Source organism: Oncorhynchus mykiss, chromosome 23, assembly GCF_057628025.1.
Source record: "Oncorhynchus mykiss isolate SJ-2025 chromosome 23, ASM5762802v1, whole genome shotgun sequence".
Taxonomy (NCBI): domain Eukaryota; kingdom Metazoa; phylum Chordata; class Actinopteri; order Salmoniformes; family Salmonidae; genus Oncorhynchus; species Oncorhynchus mykiss.
Genome location: NC_143044.1, coordinates 45,269,073 through 45,282,087, shown reverse-complemented (window position 1 = coordinate 45,282,087; position 13,015 = coordinate 45,269,073). Strand labels below are relative to the sequence as shown.

The 13,015-nt window shown below is 41.6% G+C and overlaps 1 long non-coding RNA gene across 1 annotated transcript in view; it reads left to right on the top strand.

Annotated features, from left to right (window-relative positions):
* The window catches only part of LOC149972614 (uncharacterized), a 337,364-nt gene extending 333,209 nt beyond the window's left edge, over positions 1-4,155 (top strand). The window contains exons 2-3 of the long non-coding RNA XR_016491155.1: positions 3,601-3,677; positions 4,046-4,155. This is a non-coding gene — a long non-coding RNA (uncharacterized LOC149972614). The remainder of the gene's footprint in view (positions 1-3,600; positions 3,678-4,045) is intronic.
* The last annotated feature ends 8,860 nt before the right edge of the window (positions 4,156-13,015 follow it).

The window sequence follows — 13,015 nt, the reverse complement described above, 5'->3', positions numbered from 1 at the left end:
CTCCAGAAGTTCAGTGAGGATCTCTGAATGATCCAATGTTGACCTAAATGACTAATGATGATAAATACAATCCACTTGTGTGTAATCAAGTCTCTGTATAAATGCACCTGCACTGTGATAGTCTCAGAGGTCCGTTAAAAGCGCAGAGAGCATCATGAAGAACAAGGAACACACCAGGCAGGTCCGAGATACTGTTGTGAAGAAGTTTAAAGCCGGATTTGGATACAAAAAGATTTCCCAAGCTTTAAACATCCCAAGGAGCACTGTGCAAGCGATAATATTGAAATGGAAGGAGTATCAGACCACTGCAAATCTACCAAGACCTGGCCGTCCCTCTAAACTTTCAGCTCATACAAGGAGAAGACTGATCAGAGATGCAGCCAAGAGGCCCATGATCACTCTGGATGAACTGCAGAGATCTACAGCTGAGGTGGGAGACTCTGTCCATAGGACAACAATCAGTCGTATATTGCACAAATCTGGCCTTTATGGAAGAGTGGCAAGAAGAAAGCCATTTCTTAAAGATATCCATAAAAAGTGTCGTTTAAAGTTTGCCACAAGCCACCTGGGACACACACCAAACATGTGGAAGAAGGTGCTCTGGTCAGATGAAACCAAAATTGAACTTTTTGGCAACAATGCAAAACGTTATGTTTGGCGTAAAAGCAACACAGCTGAACACACCATCCCCACTGTCAAACATGGTGGTGGCAGCATCATGGTTTGGGCCTGCTTTTCTTCAGCAGGGACAGGGAAGATGGTTAAAATTGATGGGAAGATGGATGGAGCCAAATACAGGACCATTCTGGAAGAAAACCTGATGGAGTCTGCAAAAGACCTGAGACTGGGACGGAGATTTGTCTTCCAACAAGACAATGATCCAAAACATAAAGCAAAATCTACAATGGAATGGTTCAATAATAAACATATCCAGGTGTTAGAATGGTCAAGTCAAAGTCCAGACCTGAATCCAATCGAGAATCTGTGGAAAGAACTGAAAACTGCTGTTCACAAATGCTCTCCATCCAACCTCACTGAGCTCGAGCTGTTTTGCAAGGAGGAATGGGAAAAAATGTCAGTCTCTCGATGTGCAAAACTGATAGAGACATACCCAAAGCGACTTACAGCTGTAATCGCAGCAAAAGGTGGCGCTACAAAGTATTAACTTAAGGGGGCTGAATAATTTTGCACGCCCAATTTTTCAGTTTTTGATTTGTTAAAAAAGTTTGAAATATCCAATAAATGTCGTTCCACTTCATGATTGTGTCCCACTTGTTGTTGATTCTTCACAAAAAAATACAGTTTTATATCTTTATGTTTGAAGCCTGAAATGTGGCAAAAGGTCGCAAAGTTCAAGGGGGCCGAATACTTTCGCAAGGCACTGTAAGTTTGTATATTAACTTTGCTTTGCAGAGAGTAGACTACTTAGACAGTGATGTGGCACTCAGTGGTGAGTCTGAGGCAGGCTGCAATGCATTCAGGAGGAAGCAGAGGAGACAGAAAGAGATTGGAAGAAAGTAGAGAGAGAGGTTGGTACAGTGATTCCCAATCTTGGGGTCGGGGATCCCCACAAACAGGACCAAGCCTGACCTGCTGAGGAGTGACGGACTCCATCCTAGCTGGAGGGGTGCTCTCATTTTATCTACCAACATAGACAGGGCTCTAACTCCTCTAGCTCCACAATGAAATAGGGTGCAGGCCAGGCAGCAGGCTGTTAGCCAGCCTGCCAGCATAGTGGAGTCTGCCACTAGCACAGTCAGTGTAGTCAGCTCAGCTATCACCATTGAGACCGTGTCTGTGCCTCGACCTAGGTTGGGCAAAACTAAACATGGCGGTGTTCGCCTTAGCAATCTCACTAGGATAAAGACCACCTCCATTCCTGTCATTATTGAAAGAGATCATGATACCTCACATCTCAAAATAGGGCTACTTAATGTTAGATCCCTTACTTCAAAGGCAATTATAGTCAATGAACTAATCACTGATCATAATCTTGATGTGATTGGCCTGACTGAAACATGGCTTAAGCCTGACAAATTTACTATGTTAAATGAGGCCTCAACTCCTGGCTACACTAGTGATCATATCCCGCAAAGGTGGAGGTGTTGCTAACATTTACGATAGCAAATTTCAATTTACAAAAAAAAAATGACGTTTTCGTCTTTTGAGCTTCTAGTCATGAAATCTATGCAGCCTACTCAATCACTTTTTATAGCTACTGTTTACAGGCCTCCTGGGCCATATACAGCATTCCTCACTGAGTTCCCTGAATTCCTATCGGACCTTGTAGTCATAGCAGATAATATTCTAATCTTTGGTGACTTTAATATTCACATGGAAAAGTCCACAGACCCACTCCAAAAGGCTTTCGGAGCCATCATCGACTCAGTGGGTTTTGTCCAACATGTCTCTGGACCCACTCACTGTCACAGTCATAGGCTGGACCTAGTTTTGTCCCATGGAATAAATGTTGTGGATCTTAATGTTTTTCCTCATAATCCTGGACTATCGGACCACCATTTTATTACGTTTGCAATTGCAACAAATAATCTGCTCAGACCCCAACCAAGGATCATCAAAAGTCGTGCTATAAATTCACAGACAACACAAAGATTCCTTGATGTCCTTCCAGATTCCCTATGTCTACCCAAGGACGCCAGAGGACAAAAATCAGTTAACCACCTAACTGAGGAACTCAATTTAACCTTGCGCAATACCCTAGATGCAGTTGCACCCCTAAAAACTAAAAACATTTCTCATAAGAAACTAGCTCCCTGGTACACAGAAAATACCCGAGCTCTGAAGCAAGCTTCCAGAAAATTGGAACGGAAATGGCGCCACACCAAACTGGAAGTCTTCCGACTAGCTTGGAAAGACAGTACTGTGCAGTACCGAAGAGCCCTTACTGCTGCTCGATCATCCTATTTTTCTAACTTAACCTCTTAGAGCTCTAGGGGCGCTATTTCATTTTTGGATAAAAAACGTTCCCGTTTTAAGCGCGATATTTTGTCACGAAAAGATGCTCGACTATGCATATTCTTGACAGTTTTGGAAAGAAAACACTCTGAAGTTTCAGAATCTGCAAAGATTTTGTCTGTAAGTGCCCCAGAACTCATTCTACAGGCGAAACCAAGATGATGCATCACCCAGGAATTAGCAGAATTTCTGAAGCTCTGTTTTCCATTCTCTCCTTATATGGCTGTGATTGCGCAACAAATGAGCCTACACTTTCTGTCGTTCGCCCAAGGTCTTAGCAGCATTGTGACGTATTTGTAGGCATATCATTGGAAGATTGGCCATAAGAGACTACATTTTCCAGAGGTCCGCCCGGTGTCCTTTGTCTAAATTTGTGCGTAATCTTCAGGTGCGGGCATTTTCTCCTGGGATTCAGGAGAGAAAGCATTTTTCCAAGAACGATGTATCAATGAAGAGATATGTGAAAAACACCTTGAGGATTGATTCTAAACAACGTTTGCCATGTTTTCAGTCGATATTATGGAGTTAATTTGGAAAAAAGTTTGCGTTTTGAGGACTGAATTTATGGATTTTTTTTGGTAGCCAAATGTGATGTATAAAACGGAGCTATTTCTAATACACAAGGAATCTTTTTGGAAAAACTGAGCATCTGCTATCTAACTGAGAGTATCCTCATTGAAAACATCAGAAGTTCTTCAAAGGTAAATGATTTTATTTGAAGGCTTTTATGTTTTTGTTAATGTTGCGTGCTGGATGCTAACGCTAATGCTAACGCTAAATGCTAACGCGAAATGCTAACTCTAGCTAGCTACTTTTACACAAATGATTGTTTTCCTATGGTTGAGAAGCATATTTTGAAAATCTGAGATGACAGTGTTGTTTACAAAAGGCTAAGCTTGAGAGATGGCATATTTATTTCATTTCATTTGCGATTTTCATAAATAGTTAACGTTGTGTTATGCTAATGAGCTTGCTGATAGATTTACACAATCCTGGATACAGGGGTTTTTTCATAGCTAAACGTGACGCAGAAAACGGAGCGATTTGTCCTAAACAAATAATCTTTCAGGAAAAACTGAACATTTGCTATCTGAGAGTCTCCTCATTGAAAACATCTGAAGTTCTTCAAAGGTAAATGATTTTTTTGAATGCTTTTCTGTTTTTTTGTGTAAATGTTGCCAGCTGAATGCTAATGCTAAATGCTACGTTAGCCATCAATACTGTTACACAAATGCTTGTTTTGCAATGGTTGAGAACGCGAAATGCTAACTCTAGCTAGCTACTTTTACACAAATTATTGTTTTCCTATGGTTGAGAAGCATATTTTGAAAATCTGAGATGACAGTGTTGTTAACAAAAGGCTAAGCTTGAGAGCTAGCATATTTATTTCATTTCATTTGCGATTTTCATGAATAGTTAACGTTGCGTTATGGTAATGAGCTTGAGTCTGTATTCACGAACCCGGATCCGGGATGGGGAGATCAGAAAGGTTAATTGAGGAAAATAAGAACAATCCGAAATTCCTTTTTGATACTGTCGCAAAGCTAACTAAAAAGCAGCATTCCCCAAGAGAGGATGACTTTCACTTTAGCAGTGATAAATTCATGAACTTCTTTGAGGAAAAGATTATGATTATTAGAAAGCAAATTACGGACTCCTCCTTAAATCTGCGTATTCCTTCAAAGCTCAGTTGTCCTGAGTCTGCACAACTCTGCCAGGACCTAGGATCAAGAGAGACGCTCAAGTGTTTTAGTACTATATCTCTTGACACAATGATGAAAATAATCATGGCCTCTAAACCTTCAAGCTGCATACTGGACCCTATTCCAACAAAACTACTGAAAGAGCTTCTTCCTGTGCTTGGCCCTCCTATGTTGAACATTATAAACGGCTCTCTATCCACCAGATGTGTACCAAACTCACTAAAAGTGGCAGTAATAAAGCCTCTCTTGAAAAAGCCAAACCTTGACCCAGAAAATATAAAAAACTATCGGCCTATATCGAATCTTCCATTCCTCTCAAAATTTTTAGAAAAGGCTGTTGCGCAACAACTCACTGCCTTCCTGAAGACAAACAATGTATACGAAATGCTTCAGTCTGGTTTTAGACCCCATCATAGCACTGAGACGGCACTTGTGAAGGTGGTAAAAGACATTTTAATGGCATCGGACCGAGGCTCTGCATCTGTCCTTGTGCTCCTAGACCTTAGTGCTGCTTTTGATACCATCGATCACCACATTCTTTTGGAGAGATTGGAAACCCAAATTGGTCTACACGGACAAGTTCTGGCCTTGTTTAGATCTTATCTGTCGGAAAGATATCAGTTTGTCTCTGTGAATGGTTTGTCCTCTGACAAATCAACTGTAAATTTCGGTGTTCCTCAAGGTTCCGTTTTAGGACCACTATTGTTTTCACTATATATTTTACCTCTTGGGGATGTTATTCGAAAACATAATGTTAACTTTCACTGCTATGCGGATGACACACAGCTGTACATTTCAATGAAACATGATGAAGCCCCAAAATTGCCCTTGCTAGAAGCATGTGTTTCAGACATAAGGAAGTGGATGGCTGCAAACTTTCTACTTTTTAACTCGGACAAAACAGAGATGCTTGTTCTAGGTCCCAAGAAACAAAGAGATCTTCTGTTGAATCTGACAATTAATCTTGATGTTTGTACAGTCGTCTCAAATAAAACTATGAAGGACCTCGGCGTTACTCTGGACCCTGATCTCTCTTTTGTAGAACATATCAAGACCATTTCAAGGACAGCTTTTTTCCATCTACGTAACATTGCAGAAATCAGAAACTTTCTGTCCAAAAATGATGCAGAAAAAATAATCCATGCTTTTGTCACTTCTAGGTTAGACTACTGCAATACTCTACTTTCCGGCTACCCGGATAAAGCACTAAATAAACTGCAGTTAGTGCTAAATACGGCTGCTAGTATCCTGACTAGAACCAAAATATTTGATCATACATTTGATCTCTACACTGGCTTCCTGTCAAAGCAAGGGCTGATTTCAAGGTTTTACTGTTAACCTACAAAGCATTACATGTGCTTGCTCCTACCTATCTCTCTGATTTGGTCCTGCCGTACATACCTACACGTACGCTACGGTCACAAGGCGCAGGCCTCCTAATTGTCCCTAGAATTTCTAAGCAAACAGCTGGAGGCAGGTCTTTCTCCTATAGAGCTCCATTTTTATGGAACGGTCTGCCTACCCATGTCAGAGACGCAAACTCGGTCTCAACCTTTAAGTCTCTACTGAAGACTCATCTCTTCAGTGGGTCATATGATTGAGTGTAGTCTGGCCCAGGAGTGGGAAGGTGAACGGAAAGGCTCTGGAGCAACGAACCACCCTTGCTGTCTCTGCCTGGCCGGTTCCCCTCTTTCCACTGGGATACTCTGCCTCTAACCCTATTACAGGGGCTGAGTCACTGGCTTACTGGGGCTCTCTCATGCCGTCCCTGGAGGGGGTGCGTCACCTGAGTGGGTTGATTCACTGATGTGGTCATCCTGTCTGGGTTGGCGGCCCCCCCCCCCCCCTTGGGTTGTGCCGTGGCGGAGGTCTTTGTGGGCTATACTCAGCCTTGTCTCAGGATGGTAAGTTGGTGGTTGAAGATATCGCTCTAGTGGTGTGGGTGCTGTGCTTTGGCAAAGTGGGCGGGGTTATATCCTTCCTGTTTGGCCCTGTCCGGGGGTGTCCTCGGATGGGGCCACAGTGTCTCCTGACCCCTCCTGTCTCAGCCTCCAGTATTTATGCTGCAGTAGTTTATGTGTCGGGGGGCTAGGGTCAGTTTGTTATATCTGGAGTACTTCTCCTGTCCTATTCGGTGTCCTGTGTGAATCTAAGTGTGCGTTCTCTAATTCTCTCCTTCTCTCTTTCTTTCTCTCTCTCGGAGGACCTGAGCCCTAGGACCATGCCCCAGGACTACCTGACATGATGACTCCTTGCTGTCCCCAGTCCACCTGGCCGTGCTGCTGCTCCAGTTTCAACTGTTCTGCCTTATTATTATTCAACCATGCTGGTCATTTATGAACATTTTAACATCTTGGCCATGTTCTGTTATAATCTCCACCCGGCACAGCCAGAAGAGGACTGGCCATCCCACATATGCTCTCTCTAATTCTCTCTTTCTTTCTCTCTCTCGGAGGATCTGAGCCCTAGGACCATGCCCCAGGAATACCTGACATGATGACTCCTTGCTGTCCCCAGTCCACCTGACCGTGCTGCTGCTCCAGTTTAAACTGTTCTGCCTTATTATTATTCGACCATGCTGGTCATTTATGAACATTTGAACATCTTGGCCATGTTCTGTTATAATCTCCACCCGGCACAGCCAGAAGAGGACTGGCCATCCCACATATGCTCTCTCTAATTCTCTCTTTCTTTCTCTCTCTTGGAGGACCTGAGCCCTAGGACCATGCCCCAGGAATACCTGATATGATGACTCCTTGCTGTCCCCAGTCCACCTGACCGTGCTGCTGCTCCAGTTTAAACTGTTCTGCCTTATTATTATTCGACCATGCTGGTCATTTATGAACATTTGAAAATCTTGGCCATGTTCTGTTATAATCTCCACCCGGCACAGCCAGAAGAGGACTGGCCATCCCACATATGCTCTCTCTAATTCTCTCTTTCTTTCTCTCTCTCAGAGGACCTGAGCCCTAGGACCATGCCCCAGGAATACCTGACATGATGACTCCTTGCTGTCCCCAGTCCACCTGACCGTGCTGCTGCTCCAGTTTCAACTGTTCTGCCATATTATTATTCGACCATGCTGGTCATTTATGAACATTTGAACATCTTGGCCATGTTCTGTTATAATCTCCACCCGGCACAGCCAGAAGAGGACTGGCCACCCCACATAGCCTGGTTCCTCTCTAGGTTTCTTCCTAGGTTTTGGCCTTTCTAGGGAGTTTTTCCTAGCCACCGTGCTTCTACACCTGCATTGCTTGCTGTTTGGGGTTTTAGGCTGGGTTTCTGTACAGCACTTTGAGATATCAGCTGATGTACGAAGGGCTATATAAATACATTTGATTTGATTTGATTTGATGTGGTGTCCCCTGAGAAAATCTGTTCTAATCTTATCAAACAAGTTAGGAATTTAAAAAATAAGAAGATATGTTTCAATATGAACATCTCCACATCGCCTGTCTTCTCTATTGGCCTAGGCAGTGCAATCAACATGCAAATAATACAGTTCTAAAAATGTCCTAAGTTTTCATTTATATCGATAGTTATTCGTCTAATCTCGATCGCCCACTGGAGTTTATAGATTACTCATTACCCACCTTTATGTTACCACTACATCACTGATATTAAAACAGAATCTAAATTAATATTTGGTAACACTTTACTTGACACCCAGTGTCATAACATAATATTCTAATAATTAATGTGAATGTGGTGATACGATCATCTGTGTGCTCCAATAATGTTTGTGCGGCGCTTGATTAGTAATGCCTAGGAATACAAATGTAAATGCCATGTGATTTGAGAAAAGATATATCTACAATGCACTCATTACATTACAGCCTTTTTCTAAAATGGATTCAATTGTTTTTTCCCCTTATAAATCTACACACAATACCCAATAATGACAAAGCAAAACCTTTAAAAAAAAAAGTTTTTTTACATTTGTAAATATCACATTTACATAAGTATTCAGACCCTTAACTCAGTACTTTGTTGAAGCACTTTTGGCAGCGATTACAGCCTTCTTGGGTATGACGCTACAAGCTTGGCACACCGATATTTAGGGAGTTTCTGCCATTTTCCACTGCAGATCCTCTCGAGCTCTGTCAGGCTGGATGGGGAGTGTCGCTGCACAGCTATTTTCAGTTCCCTCCAGACATGTTCGATCGGCTTCAAGTCTGGGCTTTGGCTGGGCCACTCAAGGACATTCAGAGACTTGTCCCAAAGCCACACCTGCATTGTCTTATCTGTGTGCTTAGTGTTGTTGTCCTGTTGGAAGGTAAACATTCGCCCCAGTCTGAGGTCCTGAGTGCTCTGGAGCAGGTTTTCATCAATGCTCTCTCTTTACTTTGCACCATTCATCTTTCCCTCGATCCTGACTAGTCTCCCAGTCCCTGCCGCTGAAAAACATCCCAGCTGCATGATGCTGCCATCACCATGCTTCACTGTAGGGATGGTGCCAGGTTTCCTCCAGACGTGACGCTTGGTATTCAGGCCAAAGAGTTTAATCTTGGTTTCATCAGACCAGAGAATCTTGTTTCTCATGGTCTGAGAGTCTTTAGATGCCTTTCTGGCAAACTCCAAGCTGGCTGTCATATACCTTTTATTCAGGAGGGGCTTTTATTCAGGAGGGACTCTACCATAAAGGCCTGATTGATGGAGTGCTGCCGAGATGCCTGTCCTTCTGTAAAGTTCTCCCATCTCCACAGAGGAACTCTGGAGCTCTGCCAGAGTGACCATCAGGTTCTTGGTCCCCTCCCTGACTAAGTCCCTTCTCCCCTGATTGCTCATTTTGTCCAGGCGGCCAACTCTAGATAGTCTTGGTGGTTCCAAACTTCTTCCATTGAAGAATGATGGAGGCCACTGTGTTCTTGGGAACTTCAATGCTGCAGACATTTTTTTTACCCTTCCCCAGATCTGTGCCTTGACACAATCCTGTCCCGGAGCTCTACGGACTATTCCTTCGACCTCGTGGGTTGGTTTTTACACTGTCAACTGTGGGACCTTATGTAGACGGGTGTGTGCCTTTCCAAGTGATGTCAAATCAATTGAATTTACCACAGGTGGACTGCAATCAAGTTGTAGAAACATCTCAAGGATGATAATTGAGCTCATTTTGAGTCTCATAGCAAAGGGTCTGAATACTTATGTAAAAAATAAGGTATTTCAGTTTTTTACTTTTAATAAATTTGCTAACATTTCTAAAAACCTGTTTTTGCTTTGTCATTATGTGTGTAGAATTAACAGGATTTTTTTTAAACTTAAAATTGAATCCATTTTAGAATAAGGCTGTTGTGTAACAAAATGTGGAAAAAGTCAAGGGGTCTGAATACCTTCTGAATGCACTGTATGTAAAGCATTGATGATGTTATGGAATTCGTGTCAGTGTGAATCTTTTCTCATATTATCCCCTTTCAGGGGTTTGACATTACAACTGTAGCTAATAGGCTATGTGTTTGTAGATGGACTGAGGTGAATAAACCTACAGCTGCTGTCATTTTGGCTTGCTTTTGCTGTTCTCCAAATAGCATTTAAAAGTTTTCTAATTGCATAGAAATGCAGAAAATGAGCTTCATCAATTGAGCTTCCCCCGTTCGGACCTCAGTAAAACTCAAACCTTGGTTATGGCCCTGCCTTTACGTCAAATGATTGTTGAGAATCATATTATGGTGATATTAAACATTCCATGTTACTTTCATTCTGAGATATCTCAACTTTCATCTAACACATTTTGAGAAAAGCTTTTTCCGCAACGTCTGACATAAATATTTATTTTTTGGGGCTTCCTTTTGGTCTGCCTAATGGCTAGTGCTGGGAGATGAAGGAAGAGCCTATACCATGGCAAATCGGCCTTTCTATCCAGGGTCAGGACATTCTGTCTGGGTCCACTCGCATCTCTGCCTCAGAAGTTTTCCCATTCACTCACACAATGTAACTGTCAGTCTGAACAACAGTTCCTGCATCCACTGGCTCCAGCACTCACAGGGCAACACAATATTTCACAGCACCAAACAATCGCCTGTCTGCCCGGACTTACCATATGGTTACTATGGGGCACAATATTGACACACACTAATTATTCACAGAAAGGGAACTGAACATAGTTGGCATTAAAGGTCCTCATTCTGTCAGTGTTGTACCTCTATAACTGGGCATTCAAAATACCGTTCTGATTTACATGTTCTATTTGCAATGTTTTTCACGTAACGAAAGTTAAAATGTGAATTGTAAGGTCTGACATCAGAGGATAACTTCTGTCCATGTTGATCTTATTATAGATCTTGGTAAACTCCTGATTCAACAACAGCTTGCATTCCCATGGGATCATTTCCTTTGAAACACTGAATGCTGGACACACTATTTCAACCCAAGTTCATTTACTAAGAAGTTGCTGCTTATTGAGAATAATTGTAATGTAATTAGAGATCCATTAACCACAACAATACATTTGTTTGATGCAGTTACGAAAAGTATGTTATTTATACCTGATTTCAACTTGGAGTGTGTTTAATATCTCATTAAAATACTATTTATATTTTCATGAATTTGAATTGCTGCCCAGTAGATTTACACTTAAGAGGGAACAGTGTGTTTTACCTGTGTGAGCAGCTAATATGATGTCACATCTTAGTATGACACTATGTAAAACCACATCTTAGTATGAGACCATGTACAACGTAAAACCACATCTTAGTGTGACACCATGTAAAACCACATCTTAGTGTGACACCATGTAAAACCACATCTTAGTATGATACTATGTAAAACGTAAAACCACATCTTAGTATGACACCATGTAAAACCACATCTTAGTATGATACTATGTAAAACGTAAAACCACATCTTAGTATGACACCATGTAAAACCACATCTTAGTGTGACACCATGTAAAACCACATCTTAGTGTAACACCATGTAAAACCACATCTTAGTGTGACACCATGTAAAACCCCATCTTAGTGTGACACCATGTAAAACCACATCTTAGTATGACACCATGTAAAACGTAAAACCCCATCTTAGTGTGACACCATGTAAAACCACATCTTAGTGTGACACCATGTAAAACCACATCTTAGTGTGACACCATGTAAAACGTAAAACCACATCTTAGTGTGACACCATGTAAAACCACATCTTAGTATGACACCATGTAAAACCACATCTTAGTGTGACACCATGTAAAACCACATCTTAGTATGACACCATGTAAAACCACATCTTAGTATGACACCATGTAAAACCACATCTTAGTATGAGACCATGTAAAACCACATCTTAGTATGAGACCATGTAAAACCACATCTTAGTATGAGACCATGTAAAACCACATCTTAGTGTGACACCATGTAAAACCACATCTTAGTGTGACACCATGTAAAACGTAAAACCACATCTTAGTGTGACACCACGTAAAACCACATCTTAGTGTGACACCATGTAAAACCACATCTTAGTGTGACACCATGTAAAACCACATCTTAGTGTGACACCATGTAAAACCACATCTTAGTGTGACACCATGTAAAACCACATCTTAGTGTGACACCATGTAAAACCACATCTTAGTGTGACACCACGTAAAACCACATCTTAGTATGACACCATGTAAAACGTAAAACCCCATCTTAGTGTGACACCATGTAAAACGTAAAACCACATCTTAGTGTGACACCATGTAAAACCACATCTTAGTATGACACCATGTAAAACCACATCTTAGTGTGACACCATGTAAAACCACATCTTAGTATGACACCATGTAAAACCACATCTTAGTGTGACACCATGTAAAACCACATCTTAGTATGAGACCATGTAAAACCACATCTTAGTATGACACCATGTAAAACCACATCTTAGTATGAGACCATGTAAAACCACATCTTAGTGTGACACCATGTAAAACCACATCTTAGTATGAGACCATGTAAAACCACATCTTAGTGTGACACCATGTAAAACGTAAAACCACATCTTAGTATGAGACCATGTAAAACCACATCTTAGTATGACACCATGTAAAACCACATCCTTAGTGTGACACCATGTAAAACCACATCTTAGTATGAGACCATGTAAAACCACATCTTAGTGTGACACCATGTAAAACCACATCTTAGTGTGAGACCATGTAAAACCACATCTTAGTGTAACACCATGTAAAACCACATCTTAGTGTGACACCATGTAAAACCACATCTTAGTGTGACACCATGTAAAACCACATCTTAGTGTGACACCATGTAAAACCACATCTTAGTGTGACACCATGTAAAACCACATCTTAGTGTGACACCACGTAAAACCACATCTTAGTGTGACACCATGTAAAA